Raw genomic sequence first — 11,235 nt, forward strand, 5'->3', positions numbered from 1 at the left:
TCCTCATATCAAAATTGAGTACATGGGATTCATGCTGCTCCATTCTTGTGATGCTTTACTAAGAATAATGTGCGGCTCAGTGAGTAGAGCACCAGCCCCATATACCAAGGGTGGCAGGTTCAAACCCAGCCCCAGCTGAACTTTAACAAAAAAATAGCCGGGCGCCTATTGTTGTGGTGGGCACCTGTAGTCCCAGCTGCTTGGGAGGCTGAGGTAGGAGAATCATGGAAGCCCAAGAGCTGGAGGTTGCTGTGAGTCCTGTGACGTCATGGCACTCTACTGAGGGCGGTAAAGTGAGACTCTGTCTCTACAAAATAAATAAATAAATAAATAAAAATAATAACCTGGATGGCAGTGCTTATATTCTTACCTCTTGGCTCCTTGGTCCCCAGCAATCATGGAATGTGGCTAGACTTAGTGGTGGGAGTTTTTTTAAGATTTTTTTTGTGGTTTTTTGGCTGGGGCTGGGTTTGAACCCACCACCTCCGGCATATGGGACCGGCGCTAAAGATTTTTTTAATGCATGCTCTTGTATACCTTAGATGAAGCTGTATCTATCTGGAATTATAACCAGATGGGCAGAAGGATTATCAGAAAAGCAAATGAAAGAGAACAATTGAGTCTGGAACTAGATTTCTCTGGACATTTCACTAACTAGGTTAAGATCCAAGCTAGATAAAGGCAAATGCTATAAACATCAGCCTCATAATTGTGTCACTATTAGCCATGGAGATATTGCCTTCTCATATTTGTTATACATTTAATGAAAAAAAGAAACCATGGGAAATTGGGTTGTCTACTCCAGGCACCTCTTACGGTACTTGTGAATCAAGCTTTGTTTTCTATGTCTGAAGGCACCTGTGTGAATGCTAGGAAAGCACAGCTGTTTCAATGTTAGTCTCTTTCAACATTTTTATTCTGCTCACTCGCCAGAGGAACTGACAGAAGGTGAAAGCTGGGATGCTACCCTGAGTTCTTACTCAGCAGGCCAAATTCAAGCCCCTCTGGGTCAATTTCAGCTCCCCTCTACGTGCCCCTCTGTGTACAGGGGTGTGTGTCCGTGGGAGTGTGTGTGTGTGCCTGTGCAGGAAAAACATCTTCAATGAGCAACTGGACTGATGGTAGCGCCTTTAAAGATAAAACCATTCATTGTGCCTTCCGGGGGATGAGAGGCCACAAATGGCACTGTCTCAAACCTGATGGATGCTCTATCCTCTGCTTGGTGCTTCAAATGTGGAGAGGATGCAGGGGTGGTGCTGGGCTGCGGAAATCTTCCAGCTGCTTTGCTCCTGCTCCCTGGCCCTTAGCTTCTCCCCGTCACCACCTCCCTCAGTCCTAGAGCAGGAGATAGGCAAGACCCCCTCACACCACCCGACCGAGGACCCAACACGTTCCCTCTGCCAAGTGTGCACTTACTTTCACAGAAGCCTATCAGGAGGACTTAATGGCTAATAGGAAGAGATGAAGGGCTGACAGTAAAATTCAAATATCAATAAAGACGAACGGGATAGACGTGTAAAGAGGCATAGAGGGAGGAGACGCACACCGGTCCTCCAAATTCCACTGCAGAGGCTACAGTCACCTTGGTCGGCGCCACAACACCACAGACTGGGGGACTGGATGAGAGACTATCCCCTGTGTTGGCAGAGAGAGCTTAGGGGTGAACCAGTGACCTACATCGTAAAATTACACAAAGGGAAATACTGAAGCTATTATGAGCTCTGGAGAAGACAGAAATGGGTATAAGAATATGATGTAGTAATTTGCCCCACTGGGCTGAGGAGTAAACCCTGAATATTCAGTTAATAAATATATTAGGAGGATAGAGTCATTGTAGAAGCTACATGGAAGTTGTAAGAGCTGAATCCTCATTTTTCGTTGCAGAAATAAAAATCATCTAACTGAAAATTTTAGAAATAGCCATGCTATTTAGAGACATGGAGGTAAATGGAAGAAAACTAAAAGAGCTAAAGCAGCTCCCTTTGCTGAATGAATTGGGAAGGGGTGAGGCAGGGAGCTGCTGTTTATCATTCAAATAAGTCTTGTAGATCTGCAGTCTCCAACCCTCAGGGTCACGGCCTGGTACCAGTCCACCTGGGTTTCCCCTCCTGCCCCATCTCTCTCCCCTCATATACATGGAAAAATAGTTCTCCATGAAACCAGTCCCCAGTGCTAAAAAAGGTGGAGAGTATTATATTTTATCTTTTTCAAGTATGTACATGTATTTTGATTTAAAAAACAAACAAACAAACAAAAAACAGAAAAGTTCTCTAAAAGCCTCCAGACGGGGAAAGCAGAAGCTCTTAGGCTTGCAAGATATGCTGCCGTTCCAGGAGCATCCCAGCCAGTGGGAGGAAAGGGACTATTTTTCTTGTTTAGGAATAAAGAGGCTTGTCCTAGAAGGTCCCCAGCAGGTCTCTTCTCATATTATAGTTTCTGCAACAAGTCCTCCCACTGCTGGAAAGGAAACAAGACACGATGATTAACTCAGACTTATCAGAATTCAACCTCGAGTCACATGCGGGACCCAGGAATACTACCCAAACACAATGGAAACGGGAAGGAAGAGCAGCATCGGCTGGCAGGTCAGCCAAAGAGTCTCCTGCTGTATGAAACAGTGTTTATGAAACCCACCCTTCATTGTCTATTTTTTTAAACCAGCAGAGGAATGCTGAAAGGCTTTCAGAGGATGACACACTCGGGGCCCTGTCCTGTGAGCATCTCAGAAGTCGATGTTTATGGGCCTAAGGCCTGTACTCATGAGGAAGGAAGGTTCTGCACTTAACTACATGTTACTCACTTGTATTTACTTTTTACAAAGGTCATCTGCTTTATTTTGTGTTACAGGTTATTGGTTGTCAACATTTATAAGTTAAACAGTCCCATGGTTCTGATAACTAATGTTGGTTTGTCAACTCCTTGAGATATGTGTGATATATCCCAAAAGAGAGTCTTGCTGTTAGAAACCACACTCCTGAAAGACTGGGCCTGCCCAGGGTGTTGGTGCATGGCTTTGGGCATCACACACGGCTTTGTTTGTGCAGTACACAACCTGGGCAGCTGTGCTCCGCAGCCATCTTTTAGAGACACTAACAGAACCAGCAAATGCTAACTTGAAGACATGCCTGACAGTTAACAGATGCAAAATAGATTATTGATAACAGGCTCAAGGTTGGGTAGCTCCCATCTTGTAAGATCAATACATTTCCCTGTATCTTGGCTCTATCACTTGCCAGCTGCTGAATGAGTAATTCAGATAGTCTAAAACCTTGTTTTCTCATTTGTAAAATGGGAAAAGAAATATTAACCATCCAAAATGTATAGAACTGTTGTGAGGATTAAATTACTTAATTAACATAACATTTGTATCACAATCCCTAGCACATAATTATCCTTCAATGAATGTTTACTGTTTATTGTATTACTCTTAATTGAGTGTTGCTTTCAAGATCAAGTGCAATGATGCACAGTGTGCAGTACACCGCCCGACAAAGACCTATCTAGGAGAGCTTCATTGACAACTAATATGATGTGAATGGTACTTCCCAGGGCTGGGCAATCCAGGGCTGCACCTAGGTATTTTCAATAGCTGCTAGATGTCATAAAGCCCCACCCATCTCCTTAAAAGCCAGATATGTGACACACTCCCGCTCCTTATGCACATATTTCTTGGGTGACATATTGCTATTAACTCTTTCAAGGAAGCTATAATGTCTGCTTTGACTCTGTTGCATGTTAGAACGGGGAAGAGGGCCCCTGATAGAATCTGCTGTTGAACCTGCTACTATGGGGACAATGTGAATTTCAGTTTCACAAGGGACAGCGTGACAGGCTGAACCGTCCTCCAATATAAAAGTTTAAGTGGAGGAGAACCAAGAAATGCAGCTCCATGTTTAATATCAATATCAGTAAAAGGAAGCTGGAGCAGCCCCTGCTAAGGAAGTCAGGTTACAGGCAACATCAACCATCAGTGACAGAAGAATAACATTTTTGAGTAAAGCAGAATCCAAAGGAACTCAATAAAGAACTCCATGTAAATGATTCTGTTTTAAGAGGTCATTAGAGTGGTTCTTTCCATTATCAGCTATTATAGATACTGCATTCCTGTTTCTTTACTCTGTTAGGCACTTTTGGGAGTTAGTAATTTCTTATTTATATCAATAACTTAGTTTATTATGGAACAATCATGATATAAAGATGATCTGGGCAGCTTGCTGAGGTTAAAACACTGCAGAGTTAGACCATCCAGACTCCAGGGAGCCGTGCAAGGTGTTGTTGCTAAGGAATTGTATGTGGCTTCTGAAGCCCAGCTGACTTGACAGGCAAGAAAATCGACTCACAAGCCTCTTTTGCACACTATTATGAGAATCATGTGAGCTAAATGATTTTAGTGCCTCTTACTGAAGAAAAACAATATCTTGGATTTGCACAACTCTTTACAATTTTTAGTAGAGTTTGCCTCATTCTCAACCGTGACTGATTTGAAAGATGTGAAATTTTCCTACTAAGTTCTCAGAGGCACCATTTGCAGGTTTTTTTTTTTTTTTTGAGAATGAACTGAAAAATTGATGGTTGCTTAGGAGTAAAAATGTAAAAACATAATGCTTTAACTCTGTATGCAGGATAACGTGATTACTATGGTAGTAATTAAAATGTTCAGATTAAATTTATTCACCCATAAAACACTTTTAACATCTTTCCAGTTGGAAAAGAAGTATGGGATGTCATTAATGTTAAAACATCAAATCCTAAGAAGCATATACTAAAGGTACACACTAAAAAGTAAAAGCCCTGACTCTCCCCACCCCTACCCCAGCCTCTTGCTCATTCTACTTTGCTTGAGTTTGAATTTTTTTAGGTTCTACATATAAATGAGATCATCCAGTGTTTTGTCATTCTATGACTGATCTAGTTCACTTAATGTCCTCCAGGCTCATCCATGTGGTTGCAAATGACAGGATTTCCTTCCTTTTTTTTTTTTTTTTTTTTTTTTAAGGCTGACTGGTATTCCATGGGAAGTACATACACATTTTCTTTTCATCCACTTGTTGATGGACACAAGCTGATTCCCACACCTTGGCTATTGTGAATACAGCTACAGTAAACATGGGCGTGTGGACACGACACATCTTTTGCACACAATGCTTCCATTTCATGTGGATACATACCTGGTAATGGGATTGCTGGATCGTTTGGTAGCTCTATTTTCAATTTCTGGAGACCCTCCTTACTGTTTTCATAACACCTACACTAATCAACATTCTCACCAACAGTATACAGGAGTTCCATGTTTTCCATAATCTTGCTAGCACTTGTTATCTTTCCTCTTTTTGATAATAATGATTCTTACAGGTGTGAGGTGATGGACCATTGTGGTTATAATTTGCATTGCCTTAATGATTAGTGATGCTGGAAATTCTTCTGGTCATTTGTACATGTTCTTTTAAGAAAGGTCTATTAAAGTCTTTTGCCCATTTGCTAATTGGGTTACTTTTTGCCATCAAATAGTTTAAATATTAACCCCTTATCAGATGTGTGGTTTGCTAATATTTTTCTCTCACTTTGTAGGTTGTCTCTATGCTGTTGTTTCCTTTGCTGCGCAGTTTTTAGTTTGATGTAATATAATTTGTCAATCTTCTCTTTGTTGCCTATACTTTGAGTCATATAAAAAAATCATTGCCCAGATCAATATTGTGGAAGTTTTCCCCTTTGCCTTACTTTAGTAGTGTTACAGCAGCAGGTCTTGCATTTAAGTCTTCATTTTAAATTGATTTTTATATGTGGTGTGAGGTCCAGTTTCATTCCTCTGGATGTGGATATTATTTATTAAACACTGTCCCTTCTCCACTGTGTGTTATTCACATCTGTGTCAAAAATCAATTGATTGTAAATGCAAGAACTTATTTCTGGGATTGTTCTGCTCCATTGATCATGTACCAAGATGTTGTGATTACTATGGCTTTGTAGTATATTCTAAAATCAGGTAATTTGATGGGTTTGAGAAGTATTAGTTTTTTAAATGTTTGGTAGAATTCAGAAGTGAAGCCATAACATCCAAGCTTTTCTTTGGAGGAAGAATTAGTATACCTGAAAGAATCTGCTTACTCATTATTGGTCTGTTTAAATTTTCTTTTTTGTTATTGTTGTTTGTTTTGAGACAGAGTCTCACTTTGTTGCCCTCAATAGAGTGCATCATAGCTCACAGCAACCTCAAGGTCTTGGGCTCAAGCAATTCTCTTGTCTCAGCCTCCGGAGTAGCTGGGACTACAGGCACTGACTATTTTTAGAGGCGAGGTCTTGCTCTGGCTCAGGTTGGTCAATCTACCAGCCTCACCCTCCCAGAATGCTAGGATTATAGGTATGAGCCATCTTGCCCAGCCACAATTTTCTGCTTTTTCATGATTATATATTGGTGGGTTATATGTTTCTTGGAATTTCTCTATTTGTTCTAGGTTGGCATGAAATTGTTCACAGCAGTCTCTTATGATCCTTTGTATCCATAGTGTCAAGCAGTAAGGGCTTTCTTAGCATTGGCAGGGTCACTGGAGGACCGTATTTCATTTCCTTTAAGAACTTTTCCTTTGCATTCACAACTCGGCTAACTGGAACAGAGACTTTCAAATGTCTTAGCTTTCAACACGTTTTTTTCACAAAGCTTAATCATTTCTAGATTTTGGGCTAAACCAAGAGAGATGTGCGTCTCTTTTCACCTGACCACTTAGAGGCTATTGTAGAGTTATTAATTGGCCTAATTTCAATATTGTTGTCTCTTAGGAAAAGGGAGGCCCGAAGAGTGGAAGAGAGATGGGGATTTCTGGTCAGTGGAGCACTCAGAACACACACAATGTATTTGGATCAAGTTCACTGTCTTATGTGGGTGTGCTTTGTGGTGCCCCAAACAATTACTCAGTAATATCAAAGATCACTGATCACAGATCACCATGATAGATATAATATCAATGACAAAATTTCAAATATTGCAAGAATTACCAAAAGTGTGACACAGTGACATGAAGCAAGTACTTCTTATGGAAAAGTGGCTCTGTTAGACTTGCCTGATGCAGGTTGCCACCAACCAATTAAAAAAAAAGCAATTATCTGCTAAGTGCCATAAAAAGGAACACAAACAAGGCATGCCTGTACCAAGTTCTAATACTTCTTCACTTACGCTGGCTTTACTCTGGTGAGTCCTGGTAAGCTGTCACTGAGGTGAAAATGGGGACCTGTGCCCTTCATCCCTCCTGGGTGGCTTTTTGTCAGTGAGCTCCCTCCTTGGCTTCATGCTGCCCTTGGCAATGGTCATTCTTGCTCAGCTAAGTCTGTGTTGCTGGACTTTACCTACCAGCTGTCAGACATTGTGAAGATTTATTCCCTTGTTACTCAAACTTCCTTTTGCAAACTCAAAATTTAATAATCACCATCGTATCATAATCATTTCAGGAATAAAAGGTTCACATTTAAAGAAACTCCTTGTGCACCAGCCTCCCCTTTTATGTAAGAATTCTAAACTGAATCTTATCAACATTTAAAGCCGTTGGCTATACCTTCAACGGCTCAGGAAACCTAAATAGGGTTTGAAGGCTTATGACTAAACTACTTTATTAAACTTGCCTGAAGATAGGAGAGAAAGTCCACATCCTATAAGGTAGCTTGAGGAATGGGAAGGTGGAAGGAGGTCAAAATAAAGGAACAACAACAAATTCTAGGCAAATACTGCAGACATCCAAGATGTGCTCATCCAATTGGATAAAAGAGGCAGAGTGCGGAGTAGTTTTCTTCCCGTGTCAATTGTTTCTAGCCAGCAGGGAACTACACGGATCTGTTTTGTTTATCACTTGGGTATCACTTGACTAATCTTTGCAAATTTCTTGTAAAAGTGGGTATGACAGAGGGTAGAAACCTGAATCTGTATTATTTATAAGATTACCACCAGATTCATAGAAATTAATCTTTCTTTCTAGCTACAACCCATTCTTAGCTAAGGATAGATTTTTTTAAACAATAGCGTACAGATTAAAGAACATGTGGACTGAAATAATAAAGGGAAAAGTATGTCTTTCTTACCTTTACTCACCTCATTTGATTAATCTGAGGCTACAACTACCCATGATTTTCTGCTGTTGGTCTCATCTCCATGATTTATGCCAGTGGGAGGTTGGCGGCTATCAGAACGGCCCATTGGTTCCCAGTACTGTCTCAAACATCTAGCTTCTACAGAATAGTTTCCGGAAGGTCCTGGAGGAAGTAATGACACAGACTAATGGAAACACTTAGGCCTTAAAATAAGTGAAACTCCCAACCTGTAGTTGGTTTCCCCCTATTTGTTTACAGTGAATGATCAATCATTTTCGAATGTTCTTCACATTCCAGCCCCTAACTTCCTACTAGATGAAAAATTCAAAGGTGTGTTCAAGACTGTATTTATAGACAGCAGTAATTTTACTAGACAGGTAAGTTTGATACTAAAAAAAATCATTCTTGTAATCAAATACATTTGAAAGTATGGTAATATGAAAAAAATGTTTTTACCATGTGACAGCTAGGGGGTATTAGGTAATTGATATGAACTTAACTTCCCATAGAAAAAATTAAAGGTGGGGAAATATACCCAAGATCTATGTAGAATAAAATAGTAAAAAGGAAATATGGTACACTTGATTCTGTCTACCTCCCTGTCTTTCTCTCCCATCCCCCAACACAATAAACTTTTAACTTAAGTTTCTAAAGTACAAATAGTGCAAATATCTTCCAGTCACCTGGCCAAATCCCTACTACTCCTTGGGACCTTGCTAAAGTCTGTTCTCTGTAGGAATCCTCTTATTCCTAATTCCTTCGCTCTGAGCTCTGTATAACACAAGTTGCCTTTCACTTGGGATACCCATCCTTCATTGTAAGAATGTCCAAATCCTTTCTTTAGAGTTCGTGCCTGCTGATTACATCTTCCCAACCAGACTGCTTGCTTCCTGAAATTAGAAGTCATAGCTTCCATCCTCTCTGGGGTTCCTGAAGAACCTAGCCCAGTGCAGAGGACACAGGTGATGGTGTTGAATGTTGCACAGGTCATATCACTTGATTAGATTATTCTGAGCTTCTGGGGCTTGAAACTTTCTTTAAAATTCAGAGCAGGTAGATGTTTCATATATGATGAGCTACGTGGTTGTTTGTGTTTCTACTCCGGAGCTCCGTGTGATTTCAGGCAATATATTTCTCTCACTGCTGTTCCAGCTCTGACCCGTCTTGGCTCCCATGGCCTGAAGTCATGTTACATCATTGATCTGACTTGCTTGGCGTCTTCCCAGCATTAGAAAGTGGCATCTACCTGTAGTTTTTTGTTTTTTTTTTTCAATCAAGTTTCGCACATATAACAATCCCTAAATATCCCATATGGTTGAAGATAACAATAATTTTAATTGCATCTATAAAATCATCATTGGCACTGCTCATGTTGGGAGAGCCATGTATAACCTCAGAGCAGAAATGATCACACAGTTAACCTTTGACCTCATGCTGGTTTCTCCTTCACTCAGGATTGTTAAACTCACGAATGGGGAAGTTCCAGTTTTGTTTTCTCCCGTTTTCCACTTTCAACTGTAAAAAGGTACACAGTGGGGACATTCCACTTCAATTAGACCCTTATTCTTCCATGCATTGCCTATGCCAGAATTTTTTTCTTCTTGTGAAAATGTCCCATTGTCTATTTACATGTTAGCTTCTTTATTCTTCCCCCCTTTCTTTATCACAGTGAAGAATAAATTTCAGACATTTAAATTATGCTTTCAAACTTATTTTGAAAAAGATACATTTTCTTCTCTATCCTATTCACTTCTAATTCTTGCTCTCCTGAGGGAGCCCCTTTCAACGTTTTTAGCTATGCTTTCATATTTACATCCCTAGTTACAAACACTACTCCTATGTTCTTTCTTAAACATTTTTTTTAGCTTTGCATATTCTCCATTGAGTACCTACTAGAGTGGATAAGTATTTAGGCTTTTTTTGAATACTTAACAACACACCCACACATAAAAACATGAGCGTATAACATAACCACATTCACTCACAAGTGCCCTATTACCTCAATACAGTGATTCATTTATTTTCAATACAGTCATATTTTTTGTTACATCGGTATATCATGTGTTTATATTGCTAAGATGTAAAACCACCATTTACAGCTGGGCCAGGTATTACACCACAATTACATTTTCCTTCTAGTACAATAGTTAAGTCTGTCTAAGGTTTCTCATGACCTCATGGTAATTTTTCTTAGTTATTTCTGTATCAATCACAAATTTCTCTCCATATTCTCTAATAGATTTGAAGATATCCCCTGAATAAATTCAAACATATAAGGCACAGTGAAGAGTAAATTTTCTTCTCTATCCTATTCCCTTCCCATTCTTGCTCTTCTGAGGGAGCCCCTTTCAACGTTTTTAGCTATCCTGTTTATTTTCTCGGTGGAAGTATTGCTACTGGAACCCACAGACTCCAGCTCCAGTGTTGATTACTCTCTGAGGCTGTAGCACAGCAGACATCCTATCACCCTAGACTCCCTTTTGCTTCCCTTTATTTTTGTTGAGGAATATTTGGCACTTGTCCCTGAGTCCACTTCAGAAGAATGAGGACAAGTGGTTTGAAAAGAAGGAAAGGGAAATTTAAAAAATTGCAGGCAAATGAGAAGGTTTCCAGGCTCCCATTTTAAAGCACTCATGTTCTCTCTTTTTAAGACTTTGGCTAAGATAATCTTGTGACCTCTGAAGGACAGTTCCCTTAAGCCGTCTCCTATGATACAAAGGACAAAGCATAGCCCATGCCCCTCCTGACCACTAACTCGAGGCAGGGATGCAAGTTTTAATTCTCCAAAAGAGTACAGGGAGGTTTTAAAGAAGCAAAACATTTTTACACTTTTTAAAGCTATTCCCCCTTACCTATTGGATTCCTATTTTTTGTATTTGAAGTTTTTCCTTTTCTAGTTTTTTCTCTTGTTTCCATGAATATGTTCTCCCGACATTTCCCCAGGAAAAGGAAAATATTCCATCTGAAAATATCTTTATTCTACCCTCCTAATTTAGTGACAGCTTGGCTAGGTATAGAATTCACGGCTGTAAATCATTTCCCTTAGAAAACAGAAGCTCAATGATATCCTTTCTCATCTTCTTTCGTCCCTTTACCCCAGAAATAGGAAGTTCTACTTTAGGTGACTGAAATTATCAAATTTCAAAGTAATATGCTTAATTA

Source organism: Nycticebus coucang, chromosome 24 (assembly GCF_027406575.1).
Source record: "Nycticebus coucang isolate mNycCou1 chromosome 24, mNycCou1.pri, whole genome shotgun sequence".
NCBI classification, from domain to species: domain Eukaryota; kingdom Metazoa; phylum Chordata; class Mammalia; order Primates; family Lorisidae; genus Nycticebus; species Nycticebus coucang.